Raw genomic sequence first — 24,489 nt, 5'->3', positions numbered from 1 at the left:
AAAAAACAAACAAACAAACAAAAAAATGAAGGATGTTTAGGACAAAATGAAGCATAATAAGGCCCATATCATAGAAGTACCAAGAGATGTAGAGAGAAAGGGAGGAATCAAGAGCCTATTTGAAAGAGCAAGGCTGAAACTTCCCTAACATAGTGAAAGAACTAAGCATAAAAGTCCAGGAAGTTTAGAGATTCCCAAACAATATGATAATAAAGAGACCCACACCAAAATACATTATAATTGAAATGGCAAAGGTTAAAGTCAAAGAGAATCTTAAAAGCTGTAAGAGAAAGTTAGTTGCCTACATGGGAGCTGCCATAACACTCTCAGCTGATTTCTCAATAGAAACATTTCAGGCCAGAAAGGATTGGCATAAAATATTCAAAGTGATGAAGAGCAGGAACTGACAAACAAGACAACTTTAACCAGCAAGGTTATCATTTAAAATTGAGAGAGCAATAAAGAGGTTCCCAGAGAAGAAAAAGCTATATAAACAAGTTCATTACCACCAAATCTTTATTACAAGAAATGTTAAAGGGGCTTCTTCAAGAAGATGTAAAAGTGAAACAAACAAACAAAAAACAGGAGAATAATTATAAAGAATAAATGGCCATAAATATGTATCTATCAATAATCACTTTAATATAAATGTCTTAAATTCTCCAATAAAAAGGACATAAGGTAGCTGAATGAATAAGAATATAAGACCAATATATGTGCTGTATACTGGAGACCCACAACATAACAAAAGATACAAATAGACTAAAAGTAAAGAGATGAGAAAAAATGTCATACAGGTGGAAATGGAAATAAAAAAATCTGAAGCTGAAATACTTATATCAAATAAACTAGACTTTAAAACAAAGGGTATAGTAAGAGACAAAGAATGACACTACATAATGATAAAGAGATAAATCTAACAAGGACATAAAAATGATATAAACCTTATAAATAGGTATACACCCAACATAGGAATACCTAAATATATAAAGCAAGTCTTGATTGACATAAAGGGAGATATAGACCGTGATACAGTCATAGTAGAGGATTTTAACACCTCCTTGACATCAATGAATAGATTTTCCAGACAGAAAAATGATAAGCAAACTGTGTCCTTAAATGACACACTACATTAGATGGACTTATGTAATTTTTTTATCTTCAGAAAATTTTACTCCAAAGAAGCATAATATCCATTCTCTTCAAGTGTACATGGAACATTTTCTAGATTTAACCATATATTAGGACATAAAACATAAAACAAGTCTCCATAAATATTATATACAAAGATTAAAATCATATTAAGCATCTTCTCTAACTGGAATGGTGTGAAGCTAAAAATCAATCATAAGAAAAAAACTGAAAAGTATACAAATACATTGCATCTAAATAACATGTTATTAGACAATGAATAGATTAACAATGAGATCAAGGAAGATATTAAGAGATACCTTGAAATAAATGAGAATACAACAACCCAATATATATATGGGACACAGCAAAAGCAGTCCTCAGAGAAAAATTCATAGCATTACAGGCCTATCTCAAGAAACAACAAAATAATCTCAAATAAATAATCTAATGGAACTAGACAATGAACAACAAACCAAGTCCAAAGTGAGTAAAAGGAAGGAGATAATAAAGATAAGAGCAGAAATAAATGAAATAGAATCTAAATAACAATACAAAAAAATCAATGAATATAAAAGCTGATTCTTTTGAAAAATAAACAATATTGACAAACCTTTAACTAGACTGAGAGGGGAAGTGTTGGAGGGGGAAGGATCCAAATAAATAAAATTAGAAATGAAAAGCGAGAAATAACAACTAATACCAAAGAAATAAAGGGGACTGTAAAAAATAATTTTAAAAAACTATATGCCAACAAATTGGACAATCTGGATGACATGGATAAATTCCTAGAAATATAAAACCTTCCAAAACAAAATCAGGAAAAATCAGAGAACCCAAACAGACAGATTACAGTGGTGCCTCACACAACGAACTTAATTCGTTCCAGGAGCAAGTTTGTTATGCGAAAAGTTCGTTATGTGAAACGCGTTTTCCCATAACAATACATGTTAAAAAAAATAATTCGTTCTGTAGCATAAAATATGCTAAGATGACATAAAAAAAGATAAATTTTTTGTTATTATTTTTATTTAGATACATCTAAAAACATAATTTAAAAAAAACAAACACATTTTTTTTAATTTTAAGACAGACTAAGTAGAGTCTACCGAATCTTGCACATCTTCATCCATTTTCTGCTTTTTGGCCGATGGTTTCATGAAAAACCTGTCCAAAGTCGTTTGTTTTTCTCTTTTCTCCAACATCTGCCAGAAATAACGGATAAGAGTATCGGAGTAAAGATCATTGATCCTGTTTGCTTCAGCTGAATCCGGATAGTGGGCATTGGTAAACTCCTGAACTGCTTTCCATTTGACCAGGATGTTCTTGATGTCAGCAGTTGGGATTGGTTGATTGTTTGATTGTTTCTCCTCGTTATCAGATGACGCTTCCCTTTGAGCATTGTTCTGTTGCTGGACCAGAAGTGCTTGGAGCTCTTCAGTTGTCAGCTCTTCTTCGTGTTCCTCAATAAGCTCCTCTACATCCTCTTCCTCTACCTCTAATTCAAACCTTTGGGCCACTGTGATGATGTCCCTCACCACTTCTGTGTCATCAACTACTGCTTCTTCCTGGGTCCACGAAGGCACAAGCATCTTCCAAGCAGAAATGAGGGTCCTTTGTGACACTTCTTCCCAGGCCTTCTGTATAAGTCGTATTGCCATAAGGACATCAAATTTCTCCTTCCAAAACTTTCGGACAGTCATATTGTCTCCACCAAACTCGCATTCTTCAAACACCTTATTAAAGAGGGCTCTAGTGTAGAGTTTTTTAAAGTTCGCAATAACTTGCTGATCCATTGGCTGAAGAATGGATGCGGTGTTTGGTGGCAAATACTGCACCTTGATAAAAGGATAATTTTCCTGCAATATTTCCTCTAGGTCTTTTGGGTGAGAAGGGGCATTGTCAAGTATCAGAAGGGCTTTGAGCGGCAGTTCTTTTTCCAGCAAGAATTTCTTCACGGCAGGAGCCATTCGTTGAAGATAACTTGGGTCACCCAGGCTTTTTGATTGGACTTCCAATGGACGGGCAGTTTGGACTTAATAACGTTATTTTTCTTGAAAATTCTTGGATTTTCAGAGTGATAAACCAATAGAGGTTTGATCTTGAGGTCTCCGCTGGCATTAGACGAAAACATAAGGGTAAGTCTGTCCTTCATGGCTTTGTGTCCTGGCAATTTCTTCTCCTCTTTTGTAATGAAGGTTCTGCTCGGCATTCTTTTCCAGAAAAGACCCGTTTCATCGGCATTGAACACTTGTTGTGGGCAGTATCCTTCATCCTTAATACATTTTTTAAAGTTAATAGAGAACATTTCTGCTTTTTTCTTGTCAGCACTGCCAGCCTCACCATGCATAGTAACGCTGTGGATTCCACACCTTTTCTTAAATCTAAAAAACCACCCCCTGTTGGCTTTGAATTCTTCTTCATTATCTTGATTGCTGCTACTTCCAGGGACGTTTTTCTTTAGATCGTCATAAATTCTCTTGGCTTTGTGACAGATAATATCTTGGGTTGTTATGTCACCTTTCACCTGCCTGTCCTTAATCCAAATCGCTAATAGCCTCTCCATTTCCTCGTGGATTGAAGACCTATGTTTTTCATGAAATAGTTTTGATACTCTTTTGGCTACTTTGGCTGATTTGATTGCATCCTTATTTGTCAAAATGGTGAAAATGGTGGTCTTGCTGAGGCCAAACTCTTTGACGAGGTCACACTGTTTTACCCCACATTCACTCCTTCTAATTATTTCCTGTTTCATTTCAACAGAAATCACCTTCCTGCTTTTTTTAGAAGCCATGACATAAAAAAATATTGAGTTTAACTTAAAAGGACGACTGCCGTGATACGTGCGTGATTTAATTCGTAATGAAGAACGATTGCCGCGATACGTGCTTAAGTTAAGCGCAGTGACTAACGACTGCCTGCAGTGCCTGCGAGGAAGGATGCAATACATAGGCAGCGATCGTGGAAGCTCGGGCGAAGCAGTCGTGGAAGCTCGGGCAAAGTGGTCGTGGAAGCTCGGGCGACTTCGTTGTGTGAAACGAAGTTCGTTGTATGAATCATGAAATGAAGTTCGCTGTGTGCAGCGTTCGCTGTGCGAGGCGTTCTTTATGCGAGGCACCACTGTACAAGGAGTGAAATTGAAGCAGAAATAAAAAAATTTAAAGACCTCCCAAGAAATAAAAGTTCTAAATCCTCTGGCTTCACTGGTGAATTTTACCAAACATTCAAAGAAGAACTAATATCAATCCTTCTCAAACTATTCAAAAATATTCATGAGGAGAGAACACTTCCAATCTCATTTTATAAGGCCATCATTATTCTTATTCCAAAATCAGAAAAAGACACTACAGAAAAAGAAAATTATAGGCCAATCTCCCTGATGAACATTGATACTAAAATTCTCAACAAAATAATAGCAAACTAAATTCAGCAATACATTTGAAAAATAATAAACCATGATCTAGTAGGACTTATTTCTAAGATGAAAAATTTGTACTGTATTGGCAAATCAATAAATTTGATACAGGACATAAATAAAATAAAGGACATGATCATATCACTAGATGGGGAAAATGCATTTGATGAAGTCCAGCACCCTTTTATAATAAAAACTTCTACAAAGTGAGAATAGAGAAAACGTACCTCAATATATAGCAAACTTGGAGGAATCACGCTACCTGATATCAAACTATACTACAGAGCCTTAGAAATCACAACAACATGATACTGGTATAAAAAACGAAATATGGATCAATGGAACAGAATAGAAACCCCAGGAATAATTCCATGCCTTTATTGTAAGTTAATATTTGACAAAGGTGTTAAAAATATACAATGGGATAAATATAGTCTATTCAATACGTGGTATTAGGAAATTTGGACACATACATGCAAAACAATGAAACTAGGCTACCTTCATACACCATACACAGGAGTAAATTCAAAATGGATTGACTCAAAACCATAAAAATCTTATAAAAATTCACATGCAATAAAATCTTAGACATTTCTTGTAGCAATATTCAGACAAGGGAAATAAAAGTGAAAATAAACAATAGGATTACATCAAATTATAATGGAAACCACAGCAAAGTAAACCATCAACAAAATGAAAAGACAACCCATTGAACATAACATATTTGTTAATGATACATCTGATAAGGAGTTAATAGCCAAAATTTATATAGAACTTATATAAATCAACATCAAAACACCACACAAACAATTCAATTAAGAAATTAGCAAAGAGCCTGAATAGACTCTTTGCCAAATAGGACATACAGATGGCCAATAGACACATGAAAAGATGCTTAACATCACTAATCATGAGAGAAAAGCAAATTAATATCACTAAAATATTACCTCACACCTTTCAGAATGGCTATCATCAATAAAGCAACAGACAAAAAGTGTTGGTGAGAATGTGGAGAAAAGGGAATTGCCATGCACTGTTGATGTGAATTCATATTGGTGCAGTCACTTTGACAAAAACAGTATGCTGATTCCTAAAAATATTAAAAATTAAACTGCCTTAAGACCCAGTGATTTCATTTCTGTTTATATAGTCAAAGAAACCCACTAATTGGAAAGAATATCTGTACTACCATGTTCATTGCAGCATTATTTACAACTAGAGGCCTGGTGCATAGAATTCATAGACTGGAGGTGGGAGGGGGCGTCCCTCAGCCAAGCCTGCTCCCTCTCGCAGTCCAGGAACACTTGGGGAATGTCCAACTGCTGGCTTGTGCCTGGATGGCCATCTGCTGCTACACTGCCTGCTGCTTGAGCTTCAGCAGCAGCTTCACATGCACAGCTGGGCTATCGTAGTTTGTCCTGCCAACACCATTGATTGGGTGAATCAAGCACAGAGGCAGGCTCACCATGAGTCCCTGTGCTTCCCTGAGTCACTGAGTTGTTCAGACTGACTGCCTTCTACAGAGAATGACACTTGGATCAGTTGGACATCCCTCTCAGAGTGAGGGACCCCTCAGAGGATGTAGCAGTGCTGAGCAGTATTCCCCCTGTGGGAGCACACTGACCACCAGGGGGCAGCTCATGTGTTGAGTGTCTGCTCCCTGGTGATCAGTGTGCATCATAGTGACTGGTCGTTCCGGTCATTCTGCCATAATGGTCACTTAAGCTTTTTTATATATAGATAGCCAAGATTTGGAAGCAGCCCAAGCACCCATCAGTGGATGAGTGAATAATGAAGCTGTGGTACATTTACAGAATGGAGTGCTACTCGGCTATGAAAAAGATGGAAATCTTGCCATTTGTAACAGTATGGGTAGACCTTGAGAGTATTATTCTAAGTGAATTAAGCCAGTTAGAGAAAGACAGGTATATGATTTCACTTATATGTGGAATCTAGTGAACAAAATAAAAATTAAAACAAAAAAAACTAGAAACAGAATCATAATATGGAGAATCAACTGTGAGCTGGGAAACTGGAAAAGGTGAAGGGATTAATCAAAGGAAAATAGAACAAAAACATCAAAGGTATAGATAATAAATAGTGGTTATGAGAGAGAAAGGGGGAGTAGAGGGAAGTAGAAGAAGGTAAAGGGAGAATAAATAGTGATGGAAAGAGGTTTGACTTTGGGTGGTGAGCACACAGTACAATATACAGAAGATGTATTATAGAATTGTACACTTGAAACTTATATAATTGTATTAAATAATCTCATCACAATAAATTCAATAATTATAAAACAATATAAAATAAAACTATTGAGAAAGTTTTCTACTATTAACCAAGCATTTAAAATAGTGAGATAAATGCCCCCTCTAAAAGTGGTGTCCTATTTTTTTTAATTCCCACTCAAGGATATGCTGTACTAATTTTTAGAGAGAGAAGAAGGGAAGATAGATAGATAGATAGAGAGGGAAACATTGATCCATTGCCTCCCACAAGTGCCCAGATCATGAATCAAACTAGAAATGTTTGGGTATATGGGATGACACTCCAACCAACTGAACCACCTGGCCAGGACAGATGGTGGCCTATTTTGAATAAGACCTGCATAGCACAAAGGGGCTGAGTTTTCTGCAATGATGTCACTGAAAATCATTAAATACATTTTATATAATATGTACATATAAAATAAAGCATACACAAATCCTCAAAAAAAAAAAGTCATGTATTGCAAGCATTGCAATTTACTGCTAGTGGAGAAGGAAGCTATCAAGTACATTGAAAGAGATGTCCATGCAAATGCTTGCTGCTATTTGCATGATTCACTGGATGTATGTGTTCCACATGCTTTATTTTCATTAATTTGAGGCACAATCTTTTACCACATCTGGGAAAGTAAGCCAATTAATGCAAGAGGTTATCAGTTTTGCTTTCTAGTTATAACATGTGTTCATGATCGAACTGGTTAGCAAATACTCTGTTGATAATGAAGCAGTATTATTTGTGAAATTCTATACAAGGTAGTAGCAGTGTAAGCTTTTCACTTGTGATTTCCAGGTTAATTCATAAATGAGACAGCAAAAGTGAAATATATTCCAGATTAGTAGGGGGAGTTAATTTGGATGGAAGGGAATATTAAATTTAGGCTTAACAAAAGGGATCTTTGACAGCAGTTGATCAGATAGGTGTAATTTTTTGTTGTGTGAATGGGCTAAGTTCAAAGGGACAAGAATGGATTGCAGCAAGACATTTGTAAGCATCATTATTTTCACCTACTTCTTTTCACTGACTTCAGTGTGGCCTGCGCATATATATTTTTGTTTGGGTATAAGCATGAGAAGAAGCCTCATTAAAAGGTTAATACCACCTAAGAGTGAATCAAGATTTGGAAGTTATTTCTTTAAAGGGAATAGTCAGGGCACAAACTTCAGCATTTATGGAATATAATGAACATCATAAACTGACTAACAGAAATAGATACAGAGACAAAGAAACATCGAACAGACTGTCAAACTATAGCAGGAAGGCAGGGGAAGGTTGAGAGGCGGTTAAGAGATCAACCAAAAGACTTGTATGCATGCATATAACCAATGGACACAAGACACTAGGAGGGGAGGAGAGAGGGCATGTGCCAGAGGGGTAGGGGCGGTCAGAGGGAGGTCAATGGGGGAAAAGGAGACATATGTACTACTATTTGTGATACCTTAAACAATAAATAAATAATAAATAAATAAGAAATCCTACCACTTTAAGTCACAGAACTTTTAACTCACATTCCTTGCAAAAAAAAAAAAATAATTTACATTCATGATTATTGTGAAGTCCTCTGGTGGAGTTATAGTGCCCAAGCTCACATGATTGCAGCGGTTCTAGGTTTAATTCCTCAGTCTCTTGCTTCAACCTAATGAGCTATAAGTTTCCCTATTTTTTTGCCCTTCATTTTAAAAGTGGCCCAATGACATTTTCTTGAGGACTGAAGGCTAATTACTTTATGTTTGCCAAGGGCTTTGAAGATGAAAGGGTCTGTATTAAGTCAAGAATTATAACTATTGTTATACAAAGCTCAGATGAGCTCAGAAACTAAGAGTGATGACTCAGGAGACACATTAATGAATCTAGAGAGATTGTCTGAAAACAGTCAAACCAATTTTTGCAATGATTTGGATTCTAAGGATTTATGATGACTTTATCCCAAATCATGTATGACAATAAATTTAGACTTCACTTTTCTGGTAATTTATAAAATAATTGATAAAAATAAATCCATTATATTGTTACTTGTTTTTTATTTGTCCCATTTGTTCTTTGTTCCCTTTCTCTTTCTTTAAGCTTTTTTTTTTATATCATCTGCACTAGATGCCTGGTGCATGAAATTAGTGCAGGGGGCGGGGGTAGGGGGATTCCCTCAGCCCCGCATGTGCTCTCTTGCAGTCTGGGACCCCCTTGCTCCTCACCACCTGCCTATTCGGCTTCCCCTTAGGGATTCCACAGAAGTGGAAGAAGTTTTAGCCACCACTGCCGCACTTGTCAGCTGTGAACCTGACTTTTGGCTGAGCGGTGCACCCCCTGTTGGTGCTCACTGACCACCAGGGACATCATAGCAACTGGTCATTCTGATTGCTCCACTGTAACAGTCACTTAGGCTTTATTATATACTAGAGCACATGTGTCAAACACAAGGCCCGCGGGCCAAATCCATCCCGCCAGGCCTTGCAATGTGGCCCGCACCGCGCTGTCATCACTGCATTCCGCTGCGTTTCCATCACAATGACAGTTTATGACTGTTCAGTAAACCATTCGGCCTGCGATTTAGGCTGGATTTTAGATTTTGGCCCCTTCTCTGATTGAGTTCGACACCCCTATACTAGAGGCTGGGTACATGAAATTTGTGCATGAGGGGGTATGACCCTCGGCCCAAACTGCACCCTCTCCAAACTGGAACCCCTTGGGGGATGTCGGGTCTAAATAAGTGATCAAACATCCCTCTCACAATCCAGGACTACTGGCTCCCAACTGCTCACCTGCCTGCCTTTCTGATTGTTTCTAACCATTTCTGCCTGCCAGTCTGATTGATGCCTAACTGCACCTCTGCCAGCCTGATTGCTCCTAACTGCCCTCCCCTGAAGGCCTTGTACCCCCCCCCCCCAACACACACACACACAACTGCTCACCCCTGCAGGCCTGGTCACCCCCAACTGCCCTTTCCTATAGGCCAAGTCTCCCCAACTTCTCTCCTCTGCTGGCCTGGTCACCCCTAATTGCCCTCCCCTGCAGGTTTGATTGCCCCCAACTGCCCTCCCTTGCAGACCAGGTCCCTCCCATCTGCCCTCCCCTGCTTGCCATCTTGTGGTGGCCATCTTGTGTACACATGGGGTCACAATCTTTGACCACATGGAGACAGCCATATTGTGTGTTGGAGTGATGGTCAATCTGCATATTACTCTTTTATTAGATAGGATAGAGGCCTGATGCATGGGTGGGGACCAGCTGGTTTGCCCTGAAGGGTGTCCCGGATCAGGGTGGGGGTTCCCTTGGGACATGGGCAGCCTGGGTAATGGGCTTATGGTGTTTTGCAGGCCAACCAAGCCCCCTTCTAACAGTATGGTGTCCTGTGATTTCTAGCTGCGTTAGTCTCCCTTAACTCTCAGCTTAATCTCCTTAACTATGTGATACTATCAGACTTTACCTGGACACTTCTTCCCTAGACAGTGGATCGTAAGTAAGCTGAGACCATAGCTGAGGCAATCACAGGACTCACCTTATTTGTTCATCATCTTCCAGGGCTTATTGTCCTTTGTTGTCTGATGTCCAGTGTCTTGAAAACTTGTTTCATATGTTTTGTCTATTTTTTTATTTATTTATTTTGGTGTCAGGGGGAGATTTGGTTGTTTCAAGCAGCCAGCTAAATCTGTTTCTTCTACTTTATCATAGCCAGAAGTGATTCTGAGTAGAAGGTGACATTATTTACAGTCATGAGTTATTCTGATGCAAATTCAACATGTTTTAAAACATGAGTCTGAAAGTTTTCTGGAACTTTTCACGAAATGTCCTAAAATACATAAGAATACTGTTTGAAATTTTTTTTCTTATGTTAATTAGCTTCAAAATGTATAGTGATATTAAAATGTAACTCAGAAACCAATAGCTAATTCTTGCTCCAGTTTAACAATTTCTGCAAACATTAATGTAATCTCTCTCTTAAAGGTTAAAAGGAATTCCTGTTAAGATTTATTTTATTTTTAGAAAAAAGAGACATAATTATGGTTTACCAACTACCCAAGTTCCTCCTTCATTTAATCTTACTGGTAATTAAAACACTGGTATATGTTTTAAAAATTATTATAATGAAGAAAACAAACTTTTATTGATGTTGGTGACTTAACGTTTACTTATTATTGATATTGATGGCTTCCACTGCCTTGAAGATGAAAACTCAAACCTAAATTATTATAAATTACCATCATATATTATTATCTGAAAACATGTCTTCCATGTACTATCCTATCTAATGAAAGAGTAATATGCAAATTAAACACCAATCTGCTATACCCACAAGCCACGCCCACCAGCCAATCAGGAGCGAGTATGCAAATTAACTCAACCAAGATGACTGCGGCCACAGAGAGAGAGCAGGAGGCTTGGGTTTCCCAAGTAATGGAGGAAGCCAAGCTTTCCCCACATCCTGGCAGGCCCAGGCCTTTACTCAAGGCTACAAAGTTTTAATTATAGAAGATAAATAAATCCCAACAAAAATGCCTGCGGTCATGGAGCAAAAGGAGGCTTGGCTCTGCTGCAGGCTACAAAGTTTCAATTGTAGAAGATAAATAAATCACAGATACCAAGGCCTTTGCTTGGGTCACGGGGGGGGGGGGCCGCATGGCTGACCTAAAAACCACCATAGGCCGCTCGCCCAGGATGCCCCAAGCCCCAAGGGAATCCCCACCTTGATCTGGGACACACTTCAGAAAAAGACCAGCTGGCTTCCACCCATGTAGCAGGCCTCTATCCTATCTAATAAAAGAATAATATGTAAATTGACCAACACACGATATGGCTGCCTCCATGTGGTCAAAGAGGACTGCCCCATGTGGACACAAGATGGCCACCATAAGATGGTGAGCAGGGGAGGGCAGTTGGGAGGGACCAGGCCTACAAGGGAGGGCAGTTAGGGGCAAATAGGCTGGCAAGGGAGCAGTTAGGCACTGATCAGGCTGGCAGGGGTGTGGTTAGTGGGTGATCAGGCTAGCAGGCAAAATAAGTTAGAAGCAATCAGGATGGCAGACAGGTGAGTAGTTGGGAGCCAGCAGACCTGGATTGTGAGAGGGATATCTGACTGCCCACTTAAGCCTAATCTTACTGAAATCGGGCCTAAATGGGCAGTTGGACATCCCTTGAGGAGTCCTAGATTGAAGAGGATTCAGGCTGAGCTGAGGGATAACCCCCCTAGTGCACGAATTTCTTGCACTGGGCCTCTAGTACTAAAAATATTACCTTAGTAACCTGAAATTAATGATTTTTAAATGAAAGATGAAGAAAGCTATGTAACTATTTTTTACATTTCCCATATGTCATTTTTAAGGGCAATTTTTTTATTGTATCTCTCTATAATTCTATATTTATTATACATCAGTTATTTTCTCTTACTCTGTTTCCCAAGTCTTTTAGATTTCAAGAGCATATTATATTAACAATGCCAGTGCCATAGATTTTTGTTTATAGAAATGTCTGAACATTGTCTGGAGCAAATTGTTAGCAACTATCCAGCTTGCTGTTTCTGGACAGTAAGTTCTTGCTTTATAATTATTTCATTTTTTAATAAATTCTTCAAATTGAACATGTATATAATATAAATATATATGTATGTAAGTATATATATATGTATATATATATATATTTATATTCAAATATATTATGTATATACAAATATATTTTACATATATTAGATTTGAAAAATATATAAGTGTGTTGTGTACATTTTTTTTTGCCTGGCATTGATTTTCTTAATTTATAAAAAATTTAAAAAGATGAAAAATAATATCCTTAAATTTGAGGAACAAAGAACTGTCCTTACTTCTTTGGAGAAAGGGAAAGACACAGATTTGTCAGATGTTAAATTAGTTCCCTGTTTCATTTGTTTGGAGCCAAGGAGGCACTTTAGGAGTGATGATGATGAGATCTTTATAAGCCAGTGACTAACTCCACCTTCTTTCTGCAGAACTGAACAGAATATAATCCACTAATTTTTGTGTTTATATTTACAAAACCTAAACTAACCTCAGACATCTTACAATGTCTCTCTCGTTCTGGAACATTCTCAGGTTCATCTGCCCCCAGTTCCTGACCTGGATGCTGTTGAGCTTCGTATCCTTCATAGCCCTTGACCTGCACTTGGCTTGACTGTGTGGTGACTATCAGCTTCTGAAGACTGACATTAGTTGTTGCCTTGATTTTCACTTTGACCTTTCAGTGTGTGTTGACACTGAGAGAAGTAAATCACCCAATTTGTCCCTCAGTTTCCTGAATTCTTTCACATAATTAATTTTCAATTTCACCATTTCTACTCATATGTGTGCCCCTGGTACACCAAATATGCCCATTTTTCTTTTGCAAATCACCACCCTAATTTGAAAGATGTTCAGCTGAATAAATGTAATTGAATGGCTAAGGAGGTGGAAAAAAATGAAAAAAGGAAAAATGGAAGCACATAAGGATAGAAGCTGCCTGCTCACTAACCAGCTTTTCCTTTACCTTTTACTATTAAATTGGATAAGGGAGGAATGTGAGGATAGAGAAAATGGTGTGAAAATTGAATTTGGGTAGCAATTATAAGAAGCAAAATAATATATTCTAAATATTTTTCATAGAAATTATAGAAAATTGAGTCAATTGAAGTGATGAAACTGGTAAATTGGAGAGGAATGAAAAAAGATACGTAAGGGAGCTAGGAAACTAGATATGACAGAATATTTTCACATTAAAAATCATGTTTTACTGGGAGCAGATTTTGTCCATGTCAGGGATATTTCAGCACTTAGTTCTGTGAAATGCCTGATGGAACTTTTTTTTTTTTTTCAATTCCCATACAAATGTTTCCATACACATGTAGGTTTGCTACAAACTGCTTTCACCAGGCAAAATATTTTTCTCCAAAACTTTCTAAGGTACCACATTTCAAAACTCTGTATATGAAAATATGGTAAACATGAGGATACTGTTGTAAGCAATTTTCGCTGGAGAGAGAAAAGAAAGCTGAGACAGGTGATGGAAGTTAAGCACAGATGTTGTACACATTTTATGTAAGGTAGAGTCTAGATGTAACAAATTTCAGTGTTGCATGCCAGTTAAAGGAAGATTCATATACTGATTATTGTAAGAAATCACACATATCAAGCTTTATCTTACAGTCTCATTATATGCAAACCACCAGTCAAAATTATGGGAGTTTGGTTTTAAAGGCATGGAAATCTTATACACAAATGACATTTACCTCCATAACTGCATCATAAATAGGACACATTATAAAATTAGTTGTGGATTCCTATAGTATCTGACTTCTTAGTTTAAATCTTCTCCTGCTGTATCCTCTGTTTTGCCAGCTCATTTATAAGAAAATGGATCAGAGAGAACCAAGATGGTGGTGTAGATAAATGCCTGTATTCGCTGTCTCTCACTACCACATCAAAATTACAACTAAAAAACAGAACAACCATAATTCAGAACCACCTGGAAGCTGACTGAATGGAAGCCCTACAACTATAGAGGTAAAGAAGAAAGCATATTGAGACTAGTGGGAGGGGACAGAGGCATGGAACAGGCTGGACCAGTACCCACTTGTGCGTTTTTTTGTTTGTTTGTTTTTTTTGTTTTGTTTTTTTATTTTAACTGGGAGGGAGATTGTCTCTGTAGAAGCCATCTGTGAGGAGCAAGTGGTCCCAGCCTACACCAGCACCCCAGCCCAGGGTCCAAGAGCTGGGAAGAGAATCCTCTAACTATAGACTGTAAAAAACAGCAAGCATTGTGGCTGAGTAATACAGAGGCTGCTGGAGACCCAGGTGTTCCCTTTAAAGGGCCAAGGCCCAAACATACAAGGTCCTATTTCCTCTAAGCTCCACACTGGGTGGCAGCTCTGGGAAATAGAAAACACATACAGGGAGGAACTAGATTGTTTGGAATCAGGGCAGAAACTCAGGAGTGGCTTTCTCATAGACAGAGGTGTTTCCAGGGATCATTCATTGTCCCTGTCCTGGGACCTCACCTGGCACAGGACTGACTGGCACCCATATATGAGTTTCCATCATTGTGGCCCACACTGTTTGCTTTGCCCAGGTGAATCCCTGAGACCCTACCCCATCCAATTTGAAGCCCCACCCAATCTGTTTGCAGCAGCTTTTCCATATAAATGACCTGTTCTTGCTCAGGCTTCAGACTTCACTAAAAATCTCTCAAACATACATTTGTGATAAATACAAACACAAACATACATTTCACAAGTATCTAAAAAAAAAAAAAAAAGATGAAGACGTTTTGTACCTTTTATAGGATGTCCAAAACTGTTCATGAACATTAGTCAATTTTTTTTTCTAAAGTTGGCCCAATTAATTGGGATAGGCTATTAGACAGAGTCAATTTCACAGTGTGGTTAAAATTTCATAGATACTCCTTTGTTGTTTTGTATGCACACATGCACAGACACACACATTTTCCATTGACAAAATAGTGAAATGAAATAATGTTTTAATAAATATCAGAAAATATGAACTAAAGACATGACTCTGACAACTGCATGTGGCCTGGCCCAGTCACTTAGCTTCTCTAACTCTTGGTCTCCTAGATTGTAAAATGGTGGTAGAGACAAAGAGCCCAGTCAAGGACCTTCCTTTGAAGATCCTCTCTGGGAAATTTTCTTATAAATCATTCCTAAGCATGTCTTGTTCCACAAGCATTTCAGGAGAAGAGGGGCTGTCTTTAGGAGAATTATCTTGTTTTCATTTGTACTTGTAGTTTCATGAAATTTTTGTCCAGGTCCCAAACATAGCTTTTCTCTAATCACTCTTAAGATAATGAATATCTGGTTACAGTATATACCTCCTAAAAAATGAGAACCTGCACAGCCAGCATGGCTCAGTGGTTGGACATCGACCTATGAACCAGGAGGTCACAGTTCAATTCCCAGTCAGGGTACATTCCCAGCTTGCAGGCTCAGTCCCTAGTATGGGTTGTGCAGGAGGTAGCTGATCAATGATTCTCTCATAGTTCATGTTTCTATCTCCCTCTCACCCTCTCCCTTCCTATATAAAATCAATATATATATATATATATATATATATATATATATATATATATATATATATATATTTTTTTTTTTTTTAAGAAAACTAATAGGAAAAGTTTAAATTTCATAAAACATTGTTTTCTGAGCCAAAACTGGTTTGGCTCAGTGGTAGAGCATCAGTCTGAGGACTGAAAGGTCCCAGGTTCGATTCCGGTCAGGGGCATGTGCATTGGTTGCGGGCACATCTCCGGCAGGGGGTATGCAAGAGGCAGCTGGTTGATGTTTCTCTCTCATCGATGTTTCTGGCTCTCTATCTCTCTCCCTTCCTTTCTGTAAAAAATCAATAAAATATATTTTTTTTAAAAATCTAATTTGTCAGATATAAGTATTGCTACCCCAGCTTTAAAAAAAAACAAAACGAAAAACAACAACATTGTTTTCTGAGACATTTATCTCTCAAATGAGAGGAAAAAAATAGTATTTGAATACTGATGGGAATAATTTAAGTAATTTTAGTTGTGTGTGTGTGTTGATTTTGTATGTCTTGAATTTAAATGCAAATTAGTCAACAAATTCAGAATATCAACATTGACTATACATATTTTAAAATCCGTATCTAGAGAACATTGACTCTTATCTGGGTTGTTGTTGTTATTATATTGTCTCTTATTGTTCTCTTTCTATGATAGTAGTGTCTTGAATAGAGTCTGTATTTATCTCTGTATGAAGCTGGATTTCACTTTACTTTCTTTTTATTGTCTGATCACATAACTTACAAACATTTTATCCCTGTTACAAAAAAAATAAATAAATAAAAATAAGAGTCCAGGTTTTTGGTGAAATGTCAGATTGAAATGAATGGTCCAAAAATCTATATTTAGATGACTGACTCCTGTCTGAGGAAGACATGTTTCATGCATATAAACTTAAAGATGATAAATTTAATGATCATACCCTAACTGAGGAATGTAATTTTGGAATAATTAAATGTTCCATCATTTGCAAGTCTAAATAGTCCATTGTTCCTGTTTTTGTCGGTCAACGGATCCTTCCTTTTTCTAAAGGAAATTTATCATTAAAAGAATTGAACTGATAGCAACATCCCACCAGAGTGTGTTAGCACTAGCATATTTCATAGGACTCTAATTCATAGCTACAGTTTAGCAAAACTTATTTTAAATATGAGCTTGCTTCAAAAATGACAAGCATTGTTTAAAGGTTGATAGATATTAATCTTCAGGGATTTAATAGATCCCCTGCTTAAAGAAGTGACTAAGCCTTTTTTCAAATGGAAAAAAATCTTATGGAATAAAAAATTATTCAGAAGTAATTTTATAATTATTTAATAATAATTTCACAATTTTCTTGTTGATCTCTATATTTTAGAAGTTGTTACACTCTAAATTATTTTTTATATCTTAATTATTGTCAAGCATTTCAAATTAATTTATCTAGTTATCTAATTATATTATATGCATAAATACTTTAATAAAATTTTAATATGCGACTCTTATAGGTCTTAATTTTTTAGGCTGTAAGATAGTGATGGAGAGAAGTTGTTGGACTGGGGGGTATATTATTTGAGATATACTAATATATTTGTATTTATTTATTTTTAAATTTTTCAACAGTTCATTAGAAAAAATGTAGACGTTAAAAAAAATCCCCACTGTCATGAACAAAAATTTAGATTGAAAAGCCCTGGTACAAGCTGGATCAAAAAAAGAAATACCCATGGACACAAACAATAGGGTGGTGAAAGCCTAGGGTGCGGGGGCTGGAAGGTCAATGGGGGAAAAAGAGGGACTTGTGTAATATTTTCAACAATAAAGATTAAAAATAAATAAAATAAAATATAAAAGAAATTAAAAATCCAATAATGTATTAACATTTTTTTCACTCATTTGCCATACTGACAGTACAAATACAAATTTGGTCTAAATGTACAGACTCTCAAGCAGCAATGAACAGCCTTTCTTCATCTTCCAGGCTAAGTGAAGTAAAAGATTAAGGATCAAATAATACCATATGTACAGGCTTCAAACACCATCTAAATTAGGACATTCACTTAGATATATTTGAAACACTGACAAGTGGTCACTTATATACAATAATGTGAGGTAAATTAAAAAAACAAAAAAACAAAAAACTTTAATGGAACAATCCTGAAGGATATACCAGAGGAACAATAAGTTACCAATTTAAGGTGTCAACCAATTTGTTTCAGCCAGTTTGAGTTTATGTTCTAAAATCTAAAACTTAATTATCTTTCTGTAATCCAAGAGTGTCCTTTCATGTTAGTACCTATGATATGAAGTAAAGGAGAATATAGTGGGACATTTTTTACAACATTAAATGTTGATCACAACTACTGTATCAATTGCCTGGGACTTCAACAGCATCAAAGTTTGGGAAATGTTCATGCCTTTGCTGACTTATAGCTCCATAAATGGTACATATGAAGCCTTAAAAAACAACAGTTTGGAAAATGCTTTAAAGGAGGCAAATGCAGCATCTGCCTTTAAACCTATCAACTCAGAAATTCTTTCAATTATGTAATTTTGCAGAGCAGTTATTTTTCTTCCTCAAAATCCGGTGAAGACAACATTCCTTACTTCAGATCTGGCATTTTTCATCATCACTGTCTTATGGATCATCATCTTCTCCATCTACTTTGGTAAATCTACATCTTCATCACCATCAATGTTGTTCATCATCTCAGAGAAACAATCAAACTGAACATATTTTCATCTGAATATTCTCAGTCTCTCCAATTACTGAATTCCACACTAAGCTAATTAAGCTTTGCACTTTCTTTTGTTAACTTTGGCCATGACTGGCCAGATTCTCCTTTTCCTAAAAAACATAAAATTAATACCTCCATTATTTTATGCCTGGGATTATTTGGGTCAATACAGTTAAAAAGATCGATTTTATTTAAATGTTTAAAAAATTTAGGGAGAGGTTATTTTTATTTATTTACCTATTTATTAATCTTCATTATTGAAAGCATTACATTCTCCTTTTTCCTCCATTAACTTCTTCCAGTCCACTCTTATCCTCCCCCTGCCTCCTGCCAAGGCCCTCACCACCTCATTGTCTGTGTCCATGAGTTATGCATATAAGCATATAAGTTCATTGGTTGTTTAAAATTATCACTTCCTTTAAAAAATGGTTGTATGTTTGGATTTTTCAAAAAATACATTAAGAGTTTTATTGTCTTCAACACAAAATTTAATTAAGACACAGGGCCTTTAATCATACCACTTTGCAGACACAAACTGCATCCTGTGGAGCAAGAGATGGATGAATGGGTCTCTCTGGTGGAAGCTGCTGGACAGTGGACTCCTCTCCAGTGCTGTGGGGCTGGACATGGGACCCCAGAATTCACCAGGTGGAGAGCACTGCTCATCCACGGAAAAGGAAAGTGCAGGAAAGGGAGTACAAGGACAGAGAATGAACGTGTGTGAGAGCAATAGCTGTATATTCCTATACAATAAAGAGGTAATATGCATATGGTTGTCACACCTTCATGCCATCATGCTGTGAAAGCTCGAACATTCAACACTGGGGAGAAAGGAATGGGGACAGGTGCAAGGTGAGGCAGAGGTGGTTGGGGCAATCAAGCAGGCAGAGATGGTTAGGGGCAATCAGGCAGGCGGCAAGTAGTTAGGAGCCAGCTGTCATGGATTGTGAGAGGCAGTCGGACATCCCCCAAGGGGTCCCAGATTAAAGAGGGTACAAGCCAGGCTGAGGGTCCAACCCCGCCCCATGCACGAATTTCATGCAGTGGGCCTCTAGTATATTTATATCAGAATAGCATAACTTCTCATGAAACACTTCTTTACAAGAAAAATTTCCCCAAACTCTATGAAAATTTTTGCTTTCATGTTTCATATATTTAAATACCTTTCTCTCTCTTTAGATAGGTAGGTAAATAGATAGGAAGATGGTAGATAGATGATAGATAAAAACAATGTATCCTATCTAATAAAAAAGTAATATGCAAATTAACCATCACTCTGCTACACCCACAGGCCACGTCCACAAGCCACGCCCACAAGCTGATCAAGAGCAAATATGCAAATAAACCCAACCAAGATGGCTTTGGCCACAGAGAGTAGGAGGGAGGCTTGGGTTTCCCTGGCAATGGAGGAAGCCAAGGTTTCCACCTGCCTTTGCCAGCCTAGACATCAACTCAAGGCTACAAAATTTCAATGATAGAAGATATATAAAGCCAAAAAGAAATGGCAGCAGCCATGGAACTAGAAAGAGCAGGAGGCTAGGGTTTCCCCCAGTAATGGAGAAAGCCAAACTTTCCACATACCCTGGCAATCCCAGGCCTCCACTCAAGGCTACAAAGTTTCAATTATAGAAGATAAATAGATCCCAATAGAAATGGCTGCCACCACAGAGCAATAAGGAGACTTGTCTCCACTCCAGGCTACAAAGTTTCAATTGTAGAAAATAAATAAACCCCAGATACCAGGGCCTCTGCTTGTGTCACCAAGGTACAGTATACGGCCAGCCTGTAAATCACCACAGGCCCCTCGGCCAAGCCACCCCACACCCCAAAGGAACTCCCACCCTGATCCGGACACCCTTCAGGGCAAACCAGCTGGCCCCCATCCATGCATCAGGCCTATACTGTATCTAATAAAAGAGTAATATGCACATTGACCATCACTCCAACACACAATATGGCTGTCTCCATGTGGTCAAAGATCCTGCCCCCATGTGGACAAAGATGACCACCACAAGATGGCCAGCAGGGGAGGGCAGTTGGGAGGCACCAGGTCTGCAAAGGATGGCAGTTGGGGGCAATCAGGCCAGCAGAGGATAAAAGTTGGGAGGGACTCAGGCCAGCAGGGGAGAGCAGTTGGGGGGAACTAGGCCTGCAGAAGAGGGCAGTTAGGGGCAAACAGGCTGGCAGGGGAGCAAATAGGCATTAATCAAGCTGGCAGGGGAGTGGTTAGGGGGTAATCAGCCTGGCAGGCAGAAGCAGTTAGGGGCAATCAGGAAGGCAGGCAGGCGAGCAGTTGGGAGCCAGCAGTCCGACCGGGGTAGGGTCTAAATGGATAGTTCGGCATCTGTTAAGGGGTCCCAGATTGGAGAGGGTCCAGGCTGGGCTGAGGGACACCCCCTCTCTGTGCATGAATTTTGTGCACCAGGCCTCTAATATAGATAAAATGATCTTAAATGGAAATGGCATAGTCAATGCATTAGTAATACATATAAATGAAAAATCACTTACCTGTTTAAAGACTTCACACTCTAATTACTGGCACAGTGATGTCTGAATGAATTATTTTCAAAAAGCTCTGTTATATGAATATTTAGAGAAACTAATGAAAGCTTCACTATTTCTATGACTGAGTCCTAGAAATCAAAACAACTAGAAAATCATCAGGAAAGCCTGGACACAAAACCAAATTGGATCATTGAATTATTAATTTAAATGTTACCCAATCCTATATAATAAAAGCCTAATATGCAAATTGTCCCCTCTACTGGGAGTTTGACCAGGAGTTGAGCCATAGGATGGGGCTGGCAGCAGCAGCAGCCACTAAGGACCTTACTGGACATGAATTTCTTGCCCTGGGCCTCTAGTTAATTATAAAGATGGCTGAAAACAACATATAATCATTCCATGGCTGATTTCAATTGTCTTGCATGTGTTGAGTGGTCCATATATGGAACCTTGGATATTTGTAGATAAGTAGGACTGGCTGGACATGGCCAGAAAGGCTTTGTCTAAGTTATAAAAATCATGGCAGGCCATTTAAAAATTTCTATGTATCAATGCAGTGTCAGAGACTTGCTTGCCAAGCAATGACTGAATTGCTCCTGATTTGACTCAAGCAGCAGCATTCATGTAGCAAGTAATTGTTTCCAAGCTTTTAAGATCTTCCTGCTAAAGGTTTAAAGTTATCTTGAACAGGATTTCTTGCAACACTTGTTGATTATTTTACTTAATTCAAGTATAACCAGCTGTCTTATAGATTTTGAGGGGCCTAAAGCAGTTTCCCATATTTGAGCAAGGCCATTTGAAAATGAGTTAAGTTTCTGCATATAAGCTATTGATAAATACTATGATCAAAACCCATTAAATCTGACCTAGTCAATTTGGTATTTTTCAGATTCTTTAATAACCAAATATAATTTAATCCTCAAAACTATTCCCAGAAATTTTAAACCCAATTTATCTGTGCTTTCTATCTTAAAGACATACTGAAGCTAAATTATCTGCCATTTAGGAGATTTCATGATAGAAGCATCAGTGATTCAGTGGCTTGTCCTTGAAAAGGTAAGCTCTTAAACTGAAAATAAGCTTATATCAGTGGACATGGATTTATATGAGTTTCATTAAAAGACAAAGATATTTAAGGAATGTTTCAATAAATATTTTGAAAATAATTTAAAAAGAGAAAAGAAAGTACTTAATCATTGAAGGTCAGAAAGATAAAGCAATGTGTAAATTCTGAAAACATTATTTATTTGTAATAGCTATATTTTAAGTATTTTTAAAAATATTTTATTAATCAAAGTGGTACTGTAAACATTAAAACATTGGAGGAGGTATGAATATGAACAGAATGCCATGACTCAAAATATTGTAAAGAAAAAGTCAATTCAATATTATGACTCACATGAATTTATTGTAGTGCTTTTTTATTAACCAGAAGTTAGTTATTAAAGAAGTAATAAAAGTAAAATATAACCTCAAATTTTTGATTTAGTGAATCAGTATAGACATGGCTTTATCAGAGATTAATTGTATTTTAATCATAATCCTAACAATAAATTTACATTAAACCATAATTCAAAATGATGAGATCCTCATAGACTGTCGATTTAAGGAGGACTAGAAAAACACAGATTCCTTCATGCAGTCATGCTGTTTAGATTGCAGGAAGTACTATACCAGCTAATGCAATCTCCTAGAGGAGAGAAAACATATCTTACTAGAAGTCCAATGCATGAATTTGTGCACGGGTAGGATCCCTAGGCCTGCCTAGCAATCAGGGCCAATCAGAGCTGGGATGATTAAGGCCTGCTGGCTGGAGGGAAGGGTGTGGGGAGGGACAATGGGCTAATAGAAGCCTACCAGCTCTGGGGAGACATTGGGCACAGGAGGTTGGCCACTGGCCCCGAGGATGGTGCTTGCCCTTAGCCCCCCTAGGAAAGGGGCCACATCCAATGCTACCCACCCTGATTCTCAGTCCCAGCCCAAGGCCCAAAGACCCAGGTGGGATTGGGAGAGGAGGCAACAGTCACTGGGTCAGGCATGGAAGGAATGGATGGCAGACTCAGACACTGCCAGCTGGCCGTGGGAGGTTGGCTGTGGGAGCACACTGACCACCAGGAAGAAGCTCCTGAGTTGGGCATCTGCGTCCCGGTGATCAGTGCATGTCTTAGCGACTGGTCGACCAGTAGATCTGATTTGTCCACTCGTTCAGTCATAATGGTCTCTTATGGTTTTATATATATATAACCTTGTTTCATTCTCTCCCAGTACCATCCTCATTACCTACTTATATAATTAAAAACTTTTATGAGTTATTTAACAAATTGAAACATTGCATGGGAAAACAAAAAAAGAAAAAAAAGAAAAAAAATAACCAATTGTTTTTAAAACAATATATTTTATTGCTGGATCTATCTTTTTTTAATTATTATTGTTTGTTATGGTTGTTAAGTCACTTACCTTCTTGCTACTGTGTAAAATGAGAACTAGAAATTCTCTACTTCTCATGTCAAACATAACTCTCAAGATTGTTGAGATGATCAGACAAAAGATGTACATGCAAGTGCTTTGAATATGGCAAGATAAAGATACAAAAGAATGAATTGAAGATTTCATTAGTTGTATTTATAACTCAAATTGGACAAGTTTTTTTTTGTTTGTTTTTAATATATTTTTATTGAGTTTTTACAGAGAGGAAGAGAGAGGGATAGAGAGTTAGAAACATCGATGAGAGAGAAACTGCCTCTTGCACACCCCCCAATGGGGATGTGCCCACAACCAAGGAACATGTCCTTGACTGGCATTGAACCCGTAACCTTTCAATCCGCAGGCCGACGTTCTATCCACTGAGCCGAACCGGTTTTAGCATCAAATTGGACAAGTTTGATCGGATAGCAGAAAGATATAAAAGTGGGTTAAATTCTGACATTGACTATCCAAGAAGCCTGTCTCACCATTCCAGATAAATAAAATAGTGATCCATTTCTTCAAGATGGTATAAACAAGGGAGGAAATATATGACAAATGTTTTAAGGTGTCTGTCAATAGTATAGATTCAAGAGTTTTACTCCTGTTTTTAATATAAAATAGGTTTGTTTTTAATTAAGCTAGTATTTGTCAGTGTTATATATAAAAACAAAACAAACAAATACAACTTTTTAAAAATGTTGGGGGCTGCTGTGGACTGAATTTTGTTCCCCAGAAATTCATGTGTTGAAACCATAACTCCTAATTTGACTGTATAGAATTTTCATAGATGTAATCAAGATTAAATTAAGCCCTGATCTGATAGAATTTATGTCCTTAAAAGAAGAGACACCAAAGCTCTTACTCTCCCCTTATGCATGCTCTGAGGAAAGGCCTTTGAGCATGCAGGGAGAAGGCAGCTGTCTATAGGCCAAGAAGAGGGATCTCACCTGAAAG

The 24,489-nt window shown here is 37.6% G+C and overlaps 1 pseudogene; it reads right to left on the bottom strand.

Moving 5' to 3' along the window:
* Positions 1-18,403: 18,403 nt before the first annotated feature.
* Positions 18,404-19,105, bottom strand: LOC118728002 (annotated as a pseudogene).
* Positions 19,106-24,489: the final 5,384 nt, after the last annotated feature.

Source organism: Pipistrellus kuhlii, unplaced genomic scaffold (assembly GCF_014108245.1).
Source record: "Pipistrellus kuhlii isolate mPipKuh1 unplaced genomic scaffold, mPipKuh1.p scaffold_m20_p_1, whole genome shotgun sequence".
In the NCBI taxonomy this organism is placed as follows: Eukaryota; Metazoa; Chordata; class Mammalia; order Chiroptera; family Vespertilionidae; genus Pipistrellus; species Pipistrellus kuhlii.
The sequence above is the reverse complement of the archived record's forward strand: the minus strand, read 5'-3'. Positions and strand labels throughout refer to the sequence as shown.